Source organism: Columba livia, chromosome 7 (assembly GCF_036013475.1).
Source record: "Columba livia isolate bColLiv1 breed racing homer chromosome 7, bColLiv1.pat.W.v2, whole genome shotgun sequence".
Classification (NCBI taxonomy): Eukaryota; Metazoa; Chordata; class Aves; order Columbiformes; family Columbidae; genus Columba; species Columba livia.
This window is the reverse complement of record NC_088608.1, coordinates 21,398,424-21,417,508: the sequence shown is the minus strand read 5'-3', so window position 1 is coordinate 21,417,508 and position 19,085 is coordinate 21,398,424. Positions and strand designations below refer to the sequence as shown.

The window sequence follows — 19,085 nt, the reverse complement described above, 5'->3', positions numbered from 1 at the left end:
TTGGTTGGACATTCACACCCACAAGCCATATGTAACTTCAAAACTTCAAGTAAATACAAATTGTACCTGTATTTTCTTATAATCTTGGGAAGAATGTGGGATGAATTCTTATTTTTTCATACTTTTGGATGAAACATCCCATATATAAATATATTGCAATAAATTTTCCAGTACTGGTAGGAAAAAAAAAAGGGGGGGGGGGGGGGAAGAGGAGGTAGGGGAAAAAAAAAAGCATATAAATATGAAAAATACTAAACCTTGCATCATTGTTCACCCAACAGGTCTCCAACAAGGCTTTACAGCTGCAGCAATATAATATACCAATTTGTGATAACTCTATATTAAATATTAATTCCATATAGAAAAACAGGTTGGTTGAAAAATTTATATATGTGAAAATGAAGCACAAAATATTTCTAGACATAATATGATGTACTAGGAACTCACTCTTGAAGCTGAAAATTCCTCATTTATAAAGTATCAGAAAGGACAAGCCATTTAGCCTGCTACCTTTTGCCTTTCCTGCTTTCCACAAAAAGAAATTTTATTTCACATTTTAACAAGCCTTCTATTATCCAAGCTTTTAAAGGAGTATGATGAATAATTAATTTTTTCTTTGCAATTCATTTCAAGGCAACCCAGATCAAAGTTGGGTTCACTGACAGAAAATAAGGTTTTACAATAGCTCCAGATTTTAGAATATGTTTATTTTTAAGTCATGTCCAGCAGACAGACCCATGCAGATCAAACCTTGTTTTCCCTAGCTGCCTGAGATGCTGTTTTTGTCCCCTCTGTGCTTGCCCTAGGCAATGGCTGATGGTGCTGACTGCAGCAGCCTCATCTGTGTCACTGGTTTCTTTCAGACATCTATGGTGTATCAGAATGACAAGCTAGGACAGAAAATGTATATAGCTCCTGGCACATGGTGCCAACCTGCAGCTCAAGACCATGGTGATGAACAGGTGAAGGGAAGAGCCACAGAGGTCAGTGTGGCAAGATTCCTTGCTGAGTATTTCTACCCAATGGCCATCAGCCACCTCCTGCTGACAGACCTCCCACTGACCAGCCATTAGAACTAGATACTACCTCAATTGTTCAGAGGATTTAACACGTATTTAAAAACCTTTCTGGTAATATTTGCATAGCATTTAGTAATCAAAAGTACACAGATGGCCGAAATTAGATCTATTTTTCAACAGATATTTTAGAGATTTGTTTTGCAGGGAAGACACCATTGCTTACCACTTGTGGTCCAAATCCTGAACTGCCTTATACTAAAAATCAATTATTTTCCACACAGAGGAAATATGTTATCCTCTAAAATTATCGTAATATTCTGATAAAAGCAGGGTATTTTTCAGCTTTTGCTGACAAAGCTAGTGAGCTTCCAGTCTGTACCATGGCCAAAAAAGTTATTATCTGAACATGAGTCCCATGAAATGGTTCTTTTGCATGTTTATTTTTCATTTAAATATAATTTGTGACACAAAAAGCTCCAACACAGTCAGTACTCATCTGGGGCTGACAGCATAATTCTGTTATTTGACACATATTAAATGATTACAACAGTGAAAATCATATTTATTGACTCTGCATCTCTCAGCAGTTCTGTTCACTTCTTTGAACTTTTTTGTTTACAACTCACAGATATTTGCCTCCTGTTTTTAATGGTTCTTAGAGAATGACAATAAAAACATATTTAAGCAGTTGAAAGTGCTACACACAACCAGTGTATGAACTATGTTAAAGCATAAGAAAAGCTTATTTCTGCTTATGAACCTTCAAATCCCCTGAATTATTTGTTATTGGAGGTCCTATAAATAAATCACTATTTTCAGTAGTTTTCACAAATGCCACATCACCAACAACATGATCAAATAACACAGTGTTTATTTTGATGGTTACAAGGCTGGTGAAAAAAATACTCCAAGAAATAAAGCCAGAGACAGAAGATTCAAATGTGAAAGTTGATGCTACAGCTACAAAATTCAGAGAGTATTTATCAAGTGTTCTACAAGGTTTCCCCTCATTTTCAAATCCAAGCCAACAATTTTAGAAGTCCAATTCTAACAGTATAGGGACAAGACAGAAACAAGTTTCCTTGTAAACAGAGTTTAATAACCACCCTCAGAGTTTCTGCATAATGTTGCCCGCTCCAGACATGTACACTACTTCCAAACGCCACATACAAACAACTGGAACACCATTTATGTCCACAAAACGCATTGCTAGAGTACTTATCAGTCTCTTTCAGCACCACATGCAGCCCCAAGCAGAGCTGTGACCTGCTGCTACTTTTGCCTCCATATGGGAGAAAGCAGCAGCACTGGAGGTGTGCCTTCTCCTGGACATTGCCCTGGTGTTGCTTTGTTACGTGTTTAATGTCTTTCTTTAATGTGGTACTTAAGCTTGGGAACCCTTGAGCAGTGCGAGGCAACAGGGCTCATGAACCAAAAGGCAGCAGTCATAATGTGTCACAGCTTTAATAAACTGCACATCTTGTTTCATGTTACACTACAGGCAAAGTCTGGTTTTTTTTTAGTCCAGAACATGCACATCTAGAGCAAGTATTCCTTTCAAGACAACTCACTTGGAAAGCCATGCAAATGTAAAAAGCAACACTAGGGAAATAGTCTTAAGGGATACAGAAGTTTTCTGACTGAATGAATAACTTTAAACTTCAGCAAAACCACAGAGGTAATGAAATAAACACTTAATGCTAGATTGTGTTAATAGAGTATACACATTCCAGTCAAGTAATCTTCCTGTACCTGAACTGAATTAAAAAGAAAACTTATTTTTATTTTACCTTTCTAGAGCTAATGTTCCTACTTTTTAATTAATTGTACATATACATACACAGAATTATGTGACTGTCTCTGCAGAAATAAAAGGCTTCCCTCACTCTTCTTGCAGAAAGAAAAGGCTTGTCTGTAAGATATGGCAGAAAAGTCACATTTCTGTTTAGCCTTATAACAATAAATCTAGATGTACATGCCTGAAGTCCTTAGTGTTATCCTAAGTTTACACTAGCACAAACAAGTTGCCAGTCTGGCAACTCAAGATGAGTTTACAAATACAATCTATAAATCCAAAATACAATTTTTCGAAGCCGTAGACCAAGAAGGTGAAAAATACCATTTGATTAGATATTTAGGTTAGATATCAGGAAAAAAAACCCACACAACTTCACTATGAGGGCAGTCAAACACAGTAATAGGCTGCTCAGTGAGGCTGTGAAATCTCCAACTTTGGAGATACTTGTTTCTTCACTGGATGAAGCACTGAGCAACATAAGCTGGCTCTGCTTTGAGTAGGGCATTGGACCAGGTGACATCTAAAAGTCTCTCGCAACATATATTATTCCACAATTCATATACCTCTTTTCAAGAATGCAAAAATCTGAGTTAGCATTTGCTATGTGTACAAGTTCAGCAAAAATTCATTGTCATGAAGCATTATTCTGATGTACTGAAACAACAGGATATAATGACTTCAAGATTAGAAGTATTAAAAAAACCACATAGAAACTGGCTTATTTTGGCATGCTCATAGCTTTCTCTTAGCCTTACAAGAACTTCAGCTGCAGTGATTAAGGTTTTCAAAGCTGTGAAGATAATATAGGGCAGAAGCCTGCATGCATTAATGCCCTTCATAAAGTTTCTGTTGACGTCTGGGCACACATTTGCCCCCAGAGAATCACGTTCACATTTTTTTTTTTTTTTCAGTTATTGTTTCTAATAGTAATGAACTTACATATTCTATACAAAACAAAATAATGTTACTTTTTTTTATCCGTATGTTTACCTATAGTAATAATAAAAATATTTTAAAAATTAAATTGCAAGTCACAGAACATGAAGATATTGAGTTCATATAATGTAGCTTACACAATACTAATTATATTTTTTTTATTTGATCTAGATATCAGTGGTGTCAAATGAACCACAGGTTAAAGAGTTCATCCATGTATTTCCAGTCTTTCAAAATTAATTGGTTGACAAATGATTGCATTATCAAGCTCTAATTGCTTAAAAAAGCATGTAATAGATCAACTGCAAAACCAAAGACATCATCTCACCATGGCACTGTTTGAACTGATTCAATAGCTGCTTCTGGAAAGCAACTACAAAACAGCTGTTTCACATTTTGGTTCACCTGATGCAAATTTTGTTCCTCAACTCTAAGACTTCTTTAACTTGAAGCTGTATGGTGATCTTTTAGAAGTTCCACTTCAAATATAAACTACCAAATTGCTCAGACCCAGGCTTACTTAGATTTCCCTGATTAAGTAACAAGTATTTTAAAGCAAGTATCTTTTTAAAATCAGTAATTGATAAATAACTTAGCTTTTGACACCAAAATAGATTTTCATTTTATCTGTTTGCTCCCAAAATAGAAACAGTAACTTTAAAAAGCACTCATTTTCTGTTCATCACATGGTATTACTAAATTCTTGAGGCAGTGAAAATTTTCAGCAATTTCAACACAAATTCACACAAAGATACAAACTGAAACTTTGGCATCATTTCATCTACTGCATGAATATTCACAGCAATGGAATTTAAAACATCATTTAACAGAATATCTAAATAAGAAATAGAACTATCCTATTGCCATAAAGAATGTGTATATTTAAGTTCTAGAGAAAGCTGACACTTACCTTCTTGTTCTCTGTCCTTTTTAAACAATTGTACCTAGTAAGAATTTTTTGTAAAATAATTTTTTTTAAAGTGTGGTTTTTTTTTTGAGTAGACTACCAGAATTTACCCAAATAGATAGGCATGCCAAAACAAACATTTCTTTTCGTAATCTTGGGACAGCATGTTTTTACTTAGCTTCAGTTACCGAAGCAATTAATTCATATAGACTTAACACCTAACTCAAAATAAAGGAAACAACAAACAAAACAAAGAAAACCAAACGATACTTTCCCGTCATTTTCTACAAGCTCTTGAGATGGGTTTCTCACCCAGGGTCTCCATTAGAAATGGTTTACCAGCAAAGCACTGAGCCAGGTGCTCACACTCCACCCAATTATGTAAACAACTGCAGTTCGTTCTACTACCCTATCGAGAACACTGAAACCTAAATGTGTGCTCAAATGAATTTCTCCGTGGATTCCTTAGTAAGCAAACCACACAAATGTTGTCGTTATGATCTTTGGCATTTATGAAATGCTAGAATTCGTAATTATAATTTCTGATGCCCTTGATTTTTCACTGTTAGCAAACAATCACTACAGATTGATTATGCAGTACTAATGGATCATCACAATAAGCAATATATAACAAATGTATAAAGATTTTAAAAATGTGTCTCATGTACACTCTTTGTCATTAGAGAAACAAAAAATTAAACTTCTATAGCTTTCACACATCTTATTCTAGAGCCATTTGAAGACCTTATTTGCTACATCTTATTAAAATAATGTTGGAGCCTACACCAGTTATTTCACACCTCACATAAGACAGGTACCTTAGCCCCTCCCTTGGATAACAGCAATTTAAAACTTACCTTGGAGGGTACAGACAGGATGCAGTCCCTCCAATCCACTGAGCTATTGCTGGCATTCAAGGAGAGCAAGCAGGAACAAGGTGGTTCTAGAAACACAATAAAGCTGTGGGCCATGCAGTCTCTTTTCCTCTGTCTAGCAGAGCCCAAACCAAGTAACTAGGAAGGGTTGTTTGACATTTTATAACTGTAAAATGGTGAAATTCTTCAGCACGAGGAGCAACAGCACTATCTAAAGTAGTACAGCAAAGAGATACCCAGAAATTCCTGTGAATTCAAAATGAGAGAGATTTTTTGCACTTTCACAAGTACCTAACCTAAAAAAGCCTCCAGTTGCTACAAAAACCTGTATTTTTCCTCAAGTGTAGCTATGGAATCACTTACATAACTACATAATATCAAAATACAAAATTTGAATGCAAAAGTTTAAGCAAACATTTATGAAAAAAGCTTTAAATTTGATACATCACAAAAACGATGCCAAGTGAAGTATCATACTTAACCTACTTTGCCCTTCAGAATGTGCACTTTTTATTATAATTCTAATTTGGTCCACTGGGTGGATTGCTCCTCTTTTATCCACTAGGCTTGATCAAATCAGTGCAATAGAAGAACTGCTGATGCATGAAATGATAGGTCAATGTAACCTTGTCATGCAGTAATATCCCTGCAAATCACAGTAAACAAATAAAACAATTCATTTTATATGCTCTAGGTATTAGGCATAAATTACCAAAGCCTAAAGTAGGAACACTTTTACTTCAAATATAATACATTCCCCCATACTGATATATATATATCTATATATATCTATATATCTCTCTCTCTATATATATAAATAATTTAAATAACTTATTTACACACAAAAAGGGGAAAACCATTTAGGTAGTTGTAGCGGCCATTACCAAATCCACCACCAGGCTTTCCCAGATCAGTATAACTGATTTCTTCTTATGGACTTCATACAATGAACCTTTCTAAAAACTTTTGGCATCAAGATGCGCCTTTCTTTTTTTGCCTTGTCCATTACAGTTGTCTCTCAAGTTCATCTAAACCACAGGCACAGTACCTTTAGCATAATTTTTACATATAAAAGTTCTTTTTTTTTTTTCCCAATTTGTATTTTCTCATTTTTAATTAATTTACCACAAAGTTAGCATCATATTGTTAAAGTTTCTGTGTAATTAAAAAGAGATTTGTCTTTGAGATAATTCATGATTATACAAGAAAATACTTTGTAAGATGTGTAAAGGTAGTAAAAACAATGAACTACCACCCCAGATGCTAAGACATCATCCTTTAAAATATAGTAGAAATATGAATGTGTGATTTTAATCTTAACAGCATTAGATGCTCTCTAAAGATCTCGGCTGTGCATTGTTATTAATACAAAATCATTTTTTAAAAGTTAGATTAAGCTACATGTTTGTGTGAGCATGTAAACACATTTCTACAGACTAGAGTGGGTAAATAGAACTTACAAAAGCTTACAAGGCTGGTGGTGTTTGCTTCTGAGAGTATATGCTCACATTGCTTTTATGTAGCAACACTAAAATGTAATTTAAACAAAATTTCAACTGTATTTCTAACTGGAGTCTCTAATCTTAAAAGGTTTTCTGTATGTGATAACTGTATAAAAGACAAATTATGTGTAGTAGTGAGGATCTGATGTATGATGAATTTCTGAGTTTGTTTGGGGCTTTTGTTTGTTTTGTGTGTGTTTTTGTTTGTTGTTTTGTTTTGTTTGTTTGTTTTTCTTTCCTAAAATCTCCTTTGGTAGTCATAGGGATACTTTTCTTAATTAAAAAACATTTAACTTTATAAACAAACACAGAGAAACTACAGGGTGTTTAAAAAAGATGGATCCAATTTCAAAGCAGTATATTTCACAATGGCAACATGTCACAATTACACAAAAAACTACAAACAGCTTAATGAGTTATCAGGTAACCTCTATATAAATGCTCTATGTTCCTTCCACCTGCTGTGCAGACAACATCGAGAGAATAGCTGAATTCGTGGTTGCAGAGACATCGTGATTGCAAATTGGGTCCATCTTTTTGAAACACCCTGTATTTTAAACTTTAGTGACCAATGAATGGAAAAAACCTTACATGATTATTTTATGTTAGACAATAAATGTTTAAAATATACATGTTACACATAACTGCATGGTTTAACATGAAAAAAACAGTGCAAAATAATTTTAAAGTCTGAAATATAGTGTTAATAGTTGTACATTTAACATGGGAAAGACCTTTTGTAAACAGGTGCTGAAAATATTTATTTTTTAATTTGGGACATGAGAGGGAGCACACACATGCTCTCATAATAGATATCTCAAGTTGGGTGCTCTTGTCAGTGACTTTTCAGAAAGTGGACGTGTCAGCTACACAATAAATCCAAGAGACTATGCTACAATGCTACTGTAAGTTTTAATCAGGGTCTGCCTGGCCACACAAAAGATACAAATACTAATAATATTTCTTAAAAAGCTGAACAAAAAATTCAAAATATTAGATATTAAAATATGCTACTTATGTTATCATAATTAGCTCAATAACAAACACACTTTCCAATCTTTTAATAAAAGACTTGGAAATTAGATACTCTTCACTTGAAAAACCCCATATGATCTGTAGTCACAGATAGGTCACAGGAAGATACCTCTGGGCTGATAACTTCTGCCATTCCAAAAACCTGAAAAATAAAATAAAACATAAAGAAATACTTTTTAAACAGGTTTGGTGACTATATCCACTATAAAATCTGTCACAGTTATCTGAAGGCTCCTATAAACAGAAGCAGCTGTTTTTCCTTTAATCTTAGGCTAAAAGGGCCTATGACACAGTAGCCATATGCCAAAAATGTATTAAGAACATTCAACAAAATGATCTGCAACTTCTCTGGGTGAAAAATAAAGCTATCCATTTTGTGGTGAGCCTTAAGGATGCATACATTTACATATAGCATACAGATCAGAAGCTCAATAACATAAAGTAGAATTCTTTGACACGCAGTAGTTGCGCATCCTTGAAAGCAACATCTCTCTGCTCCCCTTGCCAGTCCTAGCATTTATAAACGTTTTTCCCTTGCTGCTATCTCACTTTGAAGCAGCCAAAGCAAGCCATATTTTGTTGCTGGGCTTTGGCCTCCTCTCACAGAAGGCACACAGCTGTGAGGGAAGCATAATGTTTTATGTTCAAATTCCATTGAAAGGCCAGACTGCTCCCTTAAAAATCAGATAAAGTTTTTCCTTTGACTTAATTAGGAGCAGAAAGAGGTCTTGAGGAACAAGTTTCTACAGTAACCTGTGTATTTCAATGGAGTAAAGTGACAGGCAAAGAACAGTGTTACAACCTGAGGAGGTGGCCAACATTCAGACATCTCATTGATATCACCTGAGATGTGATCCCACTTACTCTTCTAACAGTGGGTGGGAAAGGCCACTGAAGTAACCATGGCAGCACAGCACAGGTGATCAGCAGATTTCCCTATGGGTGCCTGTAGCTCTGCCCACACTTTTGAGTTGCTCCGCACACTACAAGGCCTTTCCGCCTGCAATGACCACCCACAGCCACGCAAGCACGTGCTGAACCTGGTGCCAGAGTTGAATATTTCCCCCACATCCCAGCCCAGAGCCCCAGGAGCAGGCAGCACCACTGCACAGCTGCCACTCCGGACCCTGCGTCATTCTCACCTGCTGTTAATGTCTTGTGCCCTGGAAACCATGAGACCAAATATTCCCTCCTGCTCCCCCACGCAGGTTATTTTTCAGTTGACTCAAACAAGCTGGATCTGTCTCAAAAACACTTTGCAGGGGCTGGTTCAAGAGTAGGAACAAACAGCTCAGGCAGAAGGAGGGAAGGAAAAAGAGACCAAGTAACTACCAAAGCTGGCCAAAGCCACGCAGGCTCCAAATGTTGAACCATGTCTCCTGCAACAAACATCTGTCACCTGAGGCAGACAGGAAGCTTGCCAGATCTTGCACATTGTCTTGGGAATATATATGTAATACCACAAAAATGTGTTAGGAAATTTATCCTGAGAGAAATAAAGTATCATAAGGGCTATCACCTTTCAGATGTTAATATAGCCATTTTCATATTTTTGTGTGATGCAATAAAAAGACAAGATAAAAGTCAGGGCTATCTGCTTGTGAGATCACATTTTACTCTCTAATTTAAATCAGCTTTCATGTCAGGCATATAAACTAGGCTCAGAGAGCAGTAAACCCGTATATTTTAACTCACTCCTTTAACTCCAAAGTTTTCCACCAAAGCTTCTCTGAACTTCGCTGACCGTGCTTTAGCCTGCGGTGGCATTGTCCAGCGAGGGACAAGTCCTGAGGAACACAGCTCTGAATGGAAACGCCAGTGCATGTCTGACCTTCAGAAACGCCAACACCAGAGCTTACACCACGGCAGGGAAAGACGAACAGGCCACGGGACAGAAATAAAAGCTAGGAGACTTGATAACAAGTGACTTAAGGAAAAGAAAAAAAAAAAAAGAAAAAGAAAAAGTGGGACTTGGACCTACGGTTCTGCAGAATGAGCTTCGATTTGCCACCAAAAGGTCTGAAACACGCCTCACGTTCCCGTCAGGTTCACTTGCCCGGTTCCGGCCGCGAACCCCCGGCCCAGGGCAGCGGCCGCGCGCGGCACCGCTGGAGCCCACCTGAGGGAACGGCGCGCGCCAGCGGCTGCGCGAGCGCCACCCTCACACCGGCCGCGCGGCGCGCGCGTTGCGCCACCGCCAAACGCCGGGGGGGGCGGTGCCTCCGGGTCCCGCCGCTCACCTGGGGCGGGCGCGGCCGCGACAGGGGGGCCCGGGCTGTGGCACCTGCCGCCGGCCCGCCGGGGCGGGGACCTCCCGCTGCGGGGGCAGATGAGTTGGGACCCGGTGCCCCGCGGCTGCTCCGGGCGGGAAGGGCTGGGCTGGGCTGGGCCGGGCCGGGCCGGGCCGGGCCGGCCCCGCCCCGCCCCGCCCCGGAGCCATTGCAGCCCGTGGCCAGACCTGTGCGCGGTACCGGTCCGTGCGGCTTGGAAGGCGCTGGAGAGGGGAGAGGCACCGCTGTGTGCCTTTTCTCAGTGCTAAGGCGCATCCAGGGAAAAAGGAAACAGGTATAAAGCCATCGTGCTTTTTCTCTTCAGAGTGGATATAATCCAGACACACAAACAGCTATTGAAAGATATTGCAGACCCACAAAGCTTAAATCCAGTCATAAAGGGATGAGACGAATCAGTGATGGATTGGCCTATCTGACTGTTAAACACAACAAACGAAATGTGATTCCAGCTCAGGAAGTTTCTGATGCACTGTTCCCCAGAAGCTGAGAGGCCATGCCAAGGGGAATATCTGTTTTATATATTCCTTGTTTTTAATCCACTTTCCTTAAGCATCTGTTACTGGAAAACAGGCTCCTAGGTTAAACAGACCTTTGGTCTGGCTCACGATACTTATGCATCTCCATTATGTTTACCATTTCCCTCGAGAAAACCGCTCCAAGCTTCTCCATTCCTGCTTGCCAAAGGAAGCCACGCATAGCAGGGACTCTTTCTGCAGTCCAGGACTCTCTAATGATTATTTGATTGGCTGCTAGGGCACATGCAGTTTTGCAGCTTCCTTAAGGTCTTAAACACACACAAAAGCACTGAAATTGTTTTAAACACATGCGGCTGGGATACTGTGAGGTCTTTCCTGAGAGCGTTGCAGTGGAGTGGGTAAAACACTCTGACCCTAGAGGCATGGATCAGAGTCTTCCTAAGAAGTTAGAAAAAGCTGCATTTTGGTGGTAGAGGTGTTATTATAATAAAACTCTAATCACTGAGGCCCAAGAGCTGAAGGCAGCAAGATCTGATCCTATCCACACAGAATTTACAGGCATTGGCTGTATTAGCTCACATGTCACCTGTCCCTGGGCAGATCTTCATGGCTGACCCCAGTTTTTGTGAACCTTTGCAGCTGAAGTGTTGCTTATTGCAGTCCAACTCAAAGTGACTTCCTAATTACTTACTTTAAATGAAAATAAGTTTGATAAATGTCAAAATGTGAGACAAATGTGAGTTTACACACACATATTTCATTTGTAGAATTCAAATTGTAAAAATCCTTGGTATTAATCATCACTAATGTATCTCTAGATGCATCTCACACTAACAGGCGTTAGTGATATATTCAGGTTACTTGGTTAGGATTAATAGAGGAATGACTTTCTGATCAGCAATTAAAAAAATGTTGAGCCTTTCTAAAAACAAGTTTTCCTTTGTGTCAGCTGAGCTGCAGAAGACAAATATTTTCAAAAATTCCAATTTTGATATCGGACTGTAATCTGTTAATACGAAACTTCTATACGTGGAAAAGAACAGAAAGTCAGGTCAGCCACTTAGTTTGACTGATATAAGATTTCATGGCTTAACCAACAAGAAGGGAATCTCCTGCAGGCAGAAAATCAGATGAGACTATTTTATGCTTTTGATTTACCTTTTTGAATAAATGATGACAGATAAAAGTGATATCACTATAAAAAAGTGCTGTGGAATCAGCAGCAAGTCAAGAGGTTTGGTTGCTTTGATTAAGGTTTTTCATGTGGCAGTAAGACGGTAGGAACTCAGTCATTTCTGCAGCAAGATTTCACGAGAGAGACTGCTCTTACTGCTTTTGAGATGGAGAGCAAAACATTCAGGACATATTAAGGATGGTATATTATACAGTCTATTAGTTTTAAAGGGGTGAGGCATGCCTATAATTGGAGATAATCTTGGTTGGATCATTTATCTTGATCTGTTTTATGATATGTGCTTTATTGTATGCCGTGCTTTCCTCTTATACCTTTTAAATAGGAGGGTTTGTTTTCTAAACTGAAGTAACAAACGATTAACACAAAATTCATGTATGCTCCATAGGTAGAGGCTCTGCAGTCTGGCCATGGGAGCAGGATGAGGCCTGCAGCACCCCTAGGCCATTGCTCCCCTGAAGGAATTCTGCAGAGAGGAACGACTTCCTATCCAGAAGCAACGGATAACTACAAAAGCTCCCTTGAAGGGTAAAGCTGCTGTTGACAGAGTACCCAGCCAGCTCAGAGGAAACAGAGCCACATCCTAGAGCATCCCACCTGCTCTGGGCTGGCTTATGTCCCTGTAGGACACACAAGTACTGCAGCTCTTTCTGAACCTTGTGCAGGGAAGGTAAATTCTGTGTGCTCATACCCCATGCTATCAGGCAGATCCGTACAAAAACCATGGGGAATCTAAGCCTACATCATCCTTCTAATTGTTTTTACCAACATGTGAGTTTTACGTCTTTGATAGTGTGTGTATCTTAATTAGGAGCTGGTTCTCAAGTGTATTGAAAAGCAACTGAACAAACCAAATAATTGTATAATTCTAATACATCATTCTGAGTACTCAAAATATCTAATTGCTGTAGCTTATTAAAAACAGGCCTAAACTTACCCTCCTCCTTCCCCTTTCCTGAGCATGCTAAATAAATGGCAGAGGTTCTAACACCTAGATCAGAATCAAAATCTGAGTATTACAGCTGATACCTGACACCTATTTTAAATTAAGTCTAGGATGAATGAATGCATATTATAAAAAGACAAATGAGGTTCTAATGTACTTAGGCACTTTTTGAATAAGTATTTTAACGTACCATACTATTCTGCTTTACTGGCTGTTTAATATTTCTTAGCTGATTAAAACTCTGGTTCTAATGAGAAAAATAATTGAATGGTAAAACTAGAAGGTAATTCCCACATTAAAATCTTAGTGATTTCAGCACTCAGCAATCACTGTATTAGCCTAGAAAACTTTCTTCTTCATGTGTACTGAGGTATTTCAAAACAGCTGAATTGTGCACAATGATTTAATTTTTGAGGGTGGCAGTGGAGAAAGCAAACCTCATGAAGGCAACGCAACAGCTGCATACTGGAACATGCTACAGAGAACTTGGGGGCTGTACCACAAACCTGAGTTGTGTGGGGAAACTGTGGGGAGTGAAGCAGATAAAGGCTTCTAGAAATTCCTGGGTCTTGTCTCTCCCATCGGCATTCAGGGGACAGAGAAGGGAACTAGGACTCTTTCTTAGTGTTGCTATTTGTGAGCATAAGCATATGTGGCCTATGAAAAGGAAAGGTTCCCTAGCTGCTTTGTCTTCTGCCTCAACTTGCTGATTGATAGAAGAGTAATGATCTTCAGATCCATTAACCCCTTTTTTCCCTTGTGGGAAAACTTTTACAAGCCCTTCCTCCAATGAGGAAAAAACACTTCCCTGTAGACTGCCAGGATGCGCTGAGTGTGCTTAGTGTTGTCATTCTTGGTATACTCAAGATCCCATCGGGGTAGCAGAGTTACAGTTCCAGTGTTTACGTGCACTAATTGAGCTGCTCTGGGCAGTTCTAAATAGTGTCACAGAGAACCTACTTCCCCTAACAAGTTTGCTCCCAATTCTGGTGTCTCTGACTTAACTATTCAAGCACTGAACAGAGCCTTGATTACAGTATTTTTCAAGTAGCTTCTCAGCGTCATTATAGAATTTATTCAAGCATTTTACTAAGAAGCTCAGACATAGCCTTAGGTCTCATGTAGGCACGTAAGAAGATTTGGTTAATATTTTGGAAAATATAAAAGTGTAATCTTTGCCTGCTTAAAACTATTACTTTCAGTTCTTTCAGAGCAAATTAACAGAGAGAAGTCAGTGGAGCCACACTGCTGAAGGATCAAGTAATACTGAGAAGAACGGGCCTCCTACGTTGGGCTCCTAAGGTGAATAAGCAATGTTTCAGAATGTGTAAAGTAAGCAGATGTCAAGTGTTTGGCTGTTCTTTGCAGGATTCAACAAAAGCAAAGCACTACAGCTATTCTTGGTCAGCAGGAAAGCACATTCTTTAGATGTGAAGGGAAGAGATGAAGCTGTTTCTGTGCTCCTTTGGGATTAACATACAGTAGCTGAGAACACCTGACATTCTCAGGCTGTGTTATCTTTCCCATCTAATCTTTAATGAGTGAATAGTGAACATTTTCCTTTCTCTTCTTCACATGTGCATCCTAGACTTGTGGAGAGCTGTCTAAAATAAGGGGAAATGTGGTAGCATGACTGACATCTCCTTTCCATACAGATGGGAGTTCTGCATGTGGAGATCACAGGCACGCCATCTGATTCTGAATAAAGCATGTGGGATATGACCCCAAGTGAAGATACAGGCTTTGGTCTAATAAAATGTCTTTTAACCTGCTGTGTAATTAAAGCCTATTTTGAAAGTGTGCTCTGTGATGGCTGTTTCATGTTAAAAAGGAAAATGAAAAAAGTTTTTGAGTAGTATATGGGTTAATAGTGAGAATTTGTTTAAACAGCTCAGTATTGCTACAAGAACAGGGATTTATAGATAGTAGGAATATATTGCTTTTGCAGACAACCCTACCTTTTAAAAATACAAAAACACAGGCAGAGACTGTTGTATAAGTATATCTCCTAAAAAAAAACAACCAAACAAACAACCAAAAAGTGTTTTGCTTATTTTTCATTTTCCCCCTTGTGCTTCATCATTCCCCCATACTAAATACTATGGTGATGTAATACTCAGTTCAGGACACCTCAGTCACTGTCATGGTAAAAGTCTGAAAAGTCAGTGGTTCAGCGGCAACAGGAAGTTACAAAAGTAAAAAGGATCGCTTTTTATGAGGGGACAGGTTGACATAAAGGGCAAGTTAAATGTTGCCTAAAGTGAGGTACTTGCTCAGTATTGGCATCAATGGACAGCAAAAGCTAATGACTGATGGCCTAGAGAAGGGGGATTAAGATGAGTTAGGTGGAGGTTCCTACCTTAAGGCAGAGGTTATATTATATTGTTAGGCTAGAGAAAACAAATCTGAAGGATAAAAAATGTGTGCTTGAGGACAAGGTAAACCAGGCTTTGCCCATGTGCTGCTGCAGGCACAATTGTGCCAATCATGGGGGAGAAAAAAATGTAACCCTTAACTGAGACATCTGCACCAGCAGAAGACTCTACTGTGGGTGAGCAGGACAGAGAAGAAAGCACTTTTGCTGCTACAGTTTCTCTTTTACTCTGGAGGAGTGGAGGCAAAAGCATGGGAGAGGAAGGGTCACTACAGTGATGCACACATTGAAATGGCTTCTAGTATACAATATTCCTACACTGGTAAACTGTTCCTTTCTTAGGCAGAACTAAAGGGCATCAGATGTCATAAACTGGATTGTTATTATTTCTTCAGTAGTTCAATTAGATGAAAGGAAATTCTAGCCTTACTACCACTAACAGAGAGATGTGAAGCTATACAGCAGCTATGTATAAGGCCTCTGCACCACTAAAGGCTTCAGGAGTAGCAGCTCAGTTCACACCTCAGTACTAACTCATCACTCCTTTGGGAGTTCCTGGCCACTGACTCCAGAACATCACAGCATGGGACTCGCCGCACACCCACCTGCGGACGAAACGGACTCCTCCTCTGTATCCAACCTCACTTGAGCGGGACCTGTTCCCTTTCTCAGCACATGGGATTTGTACGCAGTCTCAGGGTGGGCTCCAGCTAACGGAGCTCAGCAATGGTGTAGTCACCAGAGCTGGGTCGGGGACTCACTGGGGAGTTTTGTGTACTTAAGTAAATGAGTAAGGCAACAAAACTAAAAGATGATGAGAAGAAAAACAGGATTGATGGCCTTCAGGTTAAAGGCCAAATCTCACTATCCAAGATTCTTTGCTTTTCATTATCCATAACAAAAGATCCATATGTCTTCAAGTCAGTTGGGAGTAAATATTGAGTTGGGAATAAAACCAGTAAACTTATTTAAAAGATCCTTTGAATTACACACACTTCTGCTGATTTTCCCTGATCAAGACTACTCATTGAGTCAGCCCCAGGCCTTGGATCCTTCTTCTCTGTGCCCCACCTGAACACTTACCTGACAATTGTGAGTCTTGCTGGTGGCCGAGCACTTCCAGGTCCTGGGAGGCTTGGATGCTGTTTAAATGCAAAGTTATTGGAGATACCTGCTAGGCAATCCCTTTGGAAGAAAGCTTTGCTTTCAAGCACGGTAGTCTTGAAGACTTAGGGAGCCTATCTGGTAAGTACTTAAAAAAATTTGGCAGGAAAATCTAAGAGGTCTTTGAGTTGGCTCCATCACGTGCCAGAGCAGCAGACCCCACATCTTTATCAGAGAGTTCGTAGCAATCTATGTAAAATAATTGGAGAAACTTAAAAAAAAAATAATAAATCTACAGCAAGCCATAGGATCTGACAGTCAGCTAGGCATTATACTTACATGGTGAATCCTGCAACCTTCTCCCATGTTGAAGTCTTACTCAAGTCAATATGAAATCTTTGTTATGACAAAGCCCCAAATTTGGATTACACAATTTGGCCCTTAACCAAAAATTATCTGATTAACAACATGTTAATAAAAACGCCAACAAACCTATCTAAGAACAGTGCTGGTTGTATTGGTTTTTGGTGGTTTTTTTTTTTTTGTACTATGCTCTGCCTAAAAGTTTGTACAAGTGTGGAAGTCACTTTTCAACACAGAAAACATGCCCAATCTCAAATTTTTAAACCATATCCTATTTTTTGGTAAAGATTAATTAATTTGAATTAACTACAAAATGAATTAGTTTACATTATGTGTCTATTATACCAATGACATTTAAGATTTAAGATTTAAAATTCAGAAATGAATTGACCTTGAGCAGCATAGGTACTCAAAATATATAATTAAAAAGAATATTAATCATTTAATTTTATAAAATGAACAGCTGTTCTAGTTGATTGGAAACAGCTAAAAGTGTAAAATGTATTTTGTGAATGCAAAATTAAAAGTTAATTTTATTATAGAGTGCAATTTGCCAACTAGAAATAAATTCTTGAGATGTAAGCAATATATTTTTGTAACACTCTACCCATACACCAGAAAGGTCACATGTATATTTAAATGCCATATTACTATAAAAGTTTAACGATTTCAGTTGAAAAGCTATCATATGATTTAGCTATTTAGAGATGCATATGAAGCAGCTATGATGGATATGCCCTCTTTTCCAATGAACTATTTAAAAGCTTTAGAGAGAAATAATGATTCATTAAATATTTTTATATTCAAAACTGTTAGTTTTACTTACCTTGTGTCATAAATTCCTCATTTTCTGCTTTTTTATTTTCTATTTTTTTTTTTTAAACTATTCTCACAGATTAAGATTTTCATTAGCATTTGCTATCATGGGTTTTCACTTAAATACATCTCTTGATCATGACAGGTATTAACTAATTTTGATGGTACATATTTTAACCTGTGCACTTTCACGTTTTAAATGTAGTCATTGTACAGATATTATACAAAGTGCACGGGATACAACATGCCACTGCCTTTTTTTAATTTTTTCTTTTTTTAATTGGAAATCGCCACCCCCTTAACATGGTGCTGGGGCTGCCTGGGCTATGGTCTTTTACTTAAAACCTAAATTACTTGCAGGCTCACACTGAACTGAGTGGTAAAACTTTCAGTATTTCAGTACAAGTTTTGTCTGAGGAAAGAGTTAGAACCCAAAACAGTGTGGCTAGACTAGATGATATACAGTCTGGGTAAATTCAGTTTGTCATCCAACTGCAGAAAAATCTTTCCAAATGGTCCCACTTAGCAATTATTATGTCTGTGACTACTGGGCTATTTTCTGCTAGTTACATCTGCTCTAATAGAACGGTGCTCTAGTTCTTAGGCTAAACTTGTGCCAGAAATCATCTAATACATTGCTTCAGCTCAGGTTAGTACTTCATCTTGATCTTGGTACTTAGCAGTGAAAGGTGACATCCAAGTCCAGTATTCTATCCTATAAGTGGATCTTTTGTACTCTGGGGTACTGTCGTTTCCCCTCTACTGCTGCCAGCAAAAACACTTTCCATTTCTGTCCATTTAAGGTATGTCTGATCTGAACATAGAATTGAAAGTCTATTTAGTGAAACAAACTCTTTTTTAAAGCAGTCCCAAATTCTGTAACACTACATTCTTAATGTAATTTAATACCAAAGAAAGGAAGCAGGTTGCCACTGTATGCCATCACACATTTTAAAAAGTAGAAACATTATGTTATTCCTGATGACATATTTAAATCATTTCTCAGTGGTAAATGGGATGCACTTTTGTCTCAAAGACCTTTTGAGTAAGGACTTGTGGGTCAGGTCCATCAGTTATTTCCTTCATTGCTGTCGCTCATTCTGTAACAGTAAAGGCATCTTCTACTTAATATCCTTCAACAACATCCTTCTAGAGCCTAAATCTTTGGCAAAAGAATGTAAACCAATGAAGCTAAACGGATTTCTCGCAAGGCTTTCTGTAATAGGACAGGTTATAGAAGATTCTTCAGTAGTAAAGATGATAACTGCTTGATTATTAATTTAATAAGTTGGCTCTAAGAATATGGTGTGCGAAATTAATTCAGAATCATAAACATTAAAATATTACTCAGGAACTGTACCATGGTAACTGTCCATTAACTTCTCATTATTTCAAATGTGAGGGTTTTAGTGGTGTTGTCTCATCTCATTATTTCTTGAGAGAATAGATTC

The 19,085-nt window shown here is 38.3% G+C and overlaps 1 protein-coding gene across 1 annotated transcript in view; it reads right to left on the bottom strand.

Moving 5' to 3' along the window:
• Positions 1–313: 313 nt before the first annotated feature.
• The window catches only part of MYO3B (myosin IIIB), a 249,370-nt gene continuing 230,598 nt past the window's right edge, over positions 314–19,085 (bottom strand). The window contains exon 38 of the mRNA XM_065069731.1: positions 314–8,214. The gene's annotated coding sequence lies outside the window, so the exon portion shown is untranslated. The remainder of the gene's footprint in view (positions 8,215–19,085) is intronic.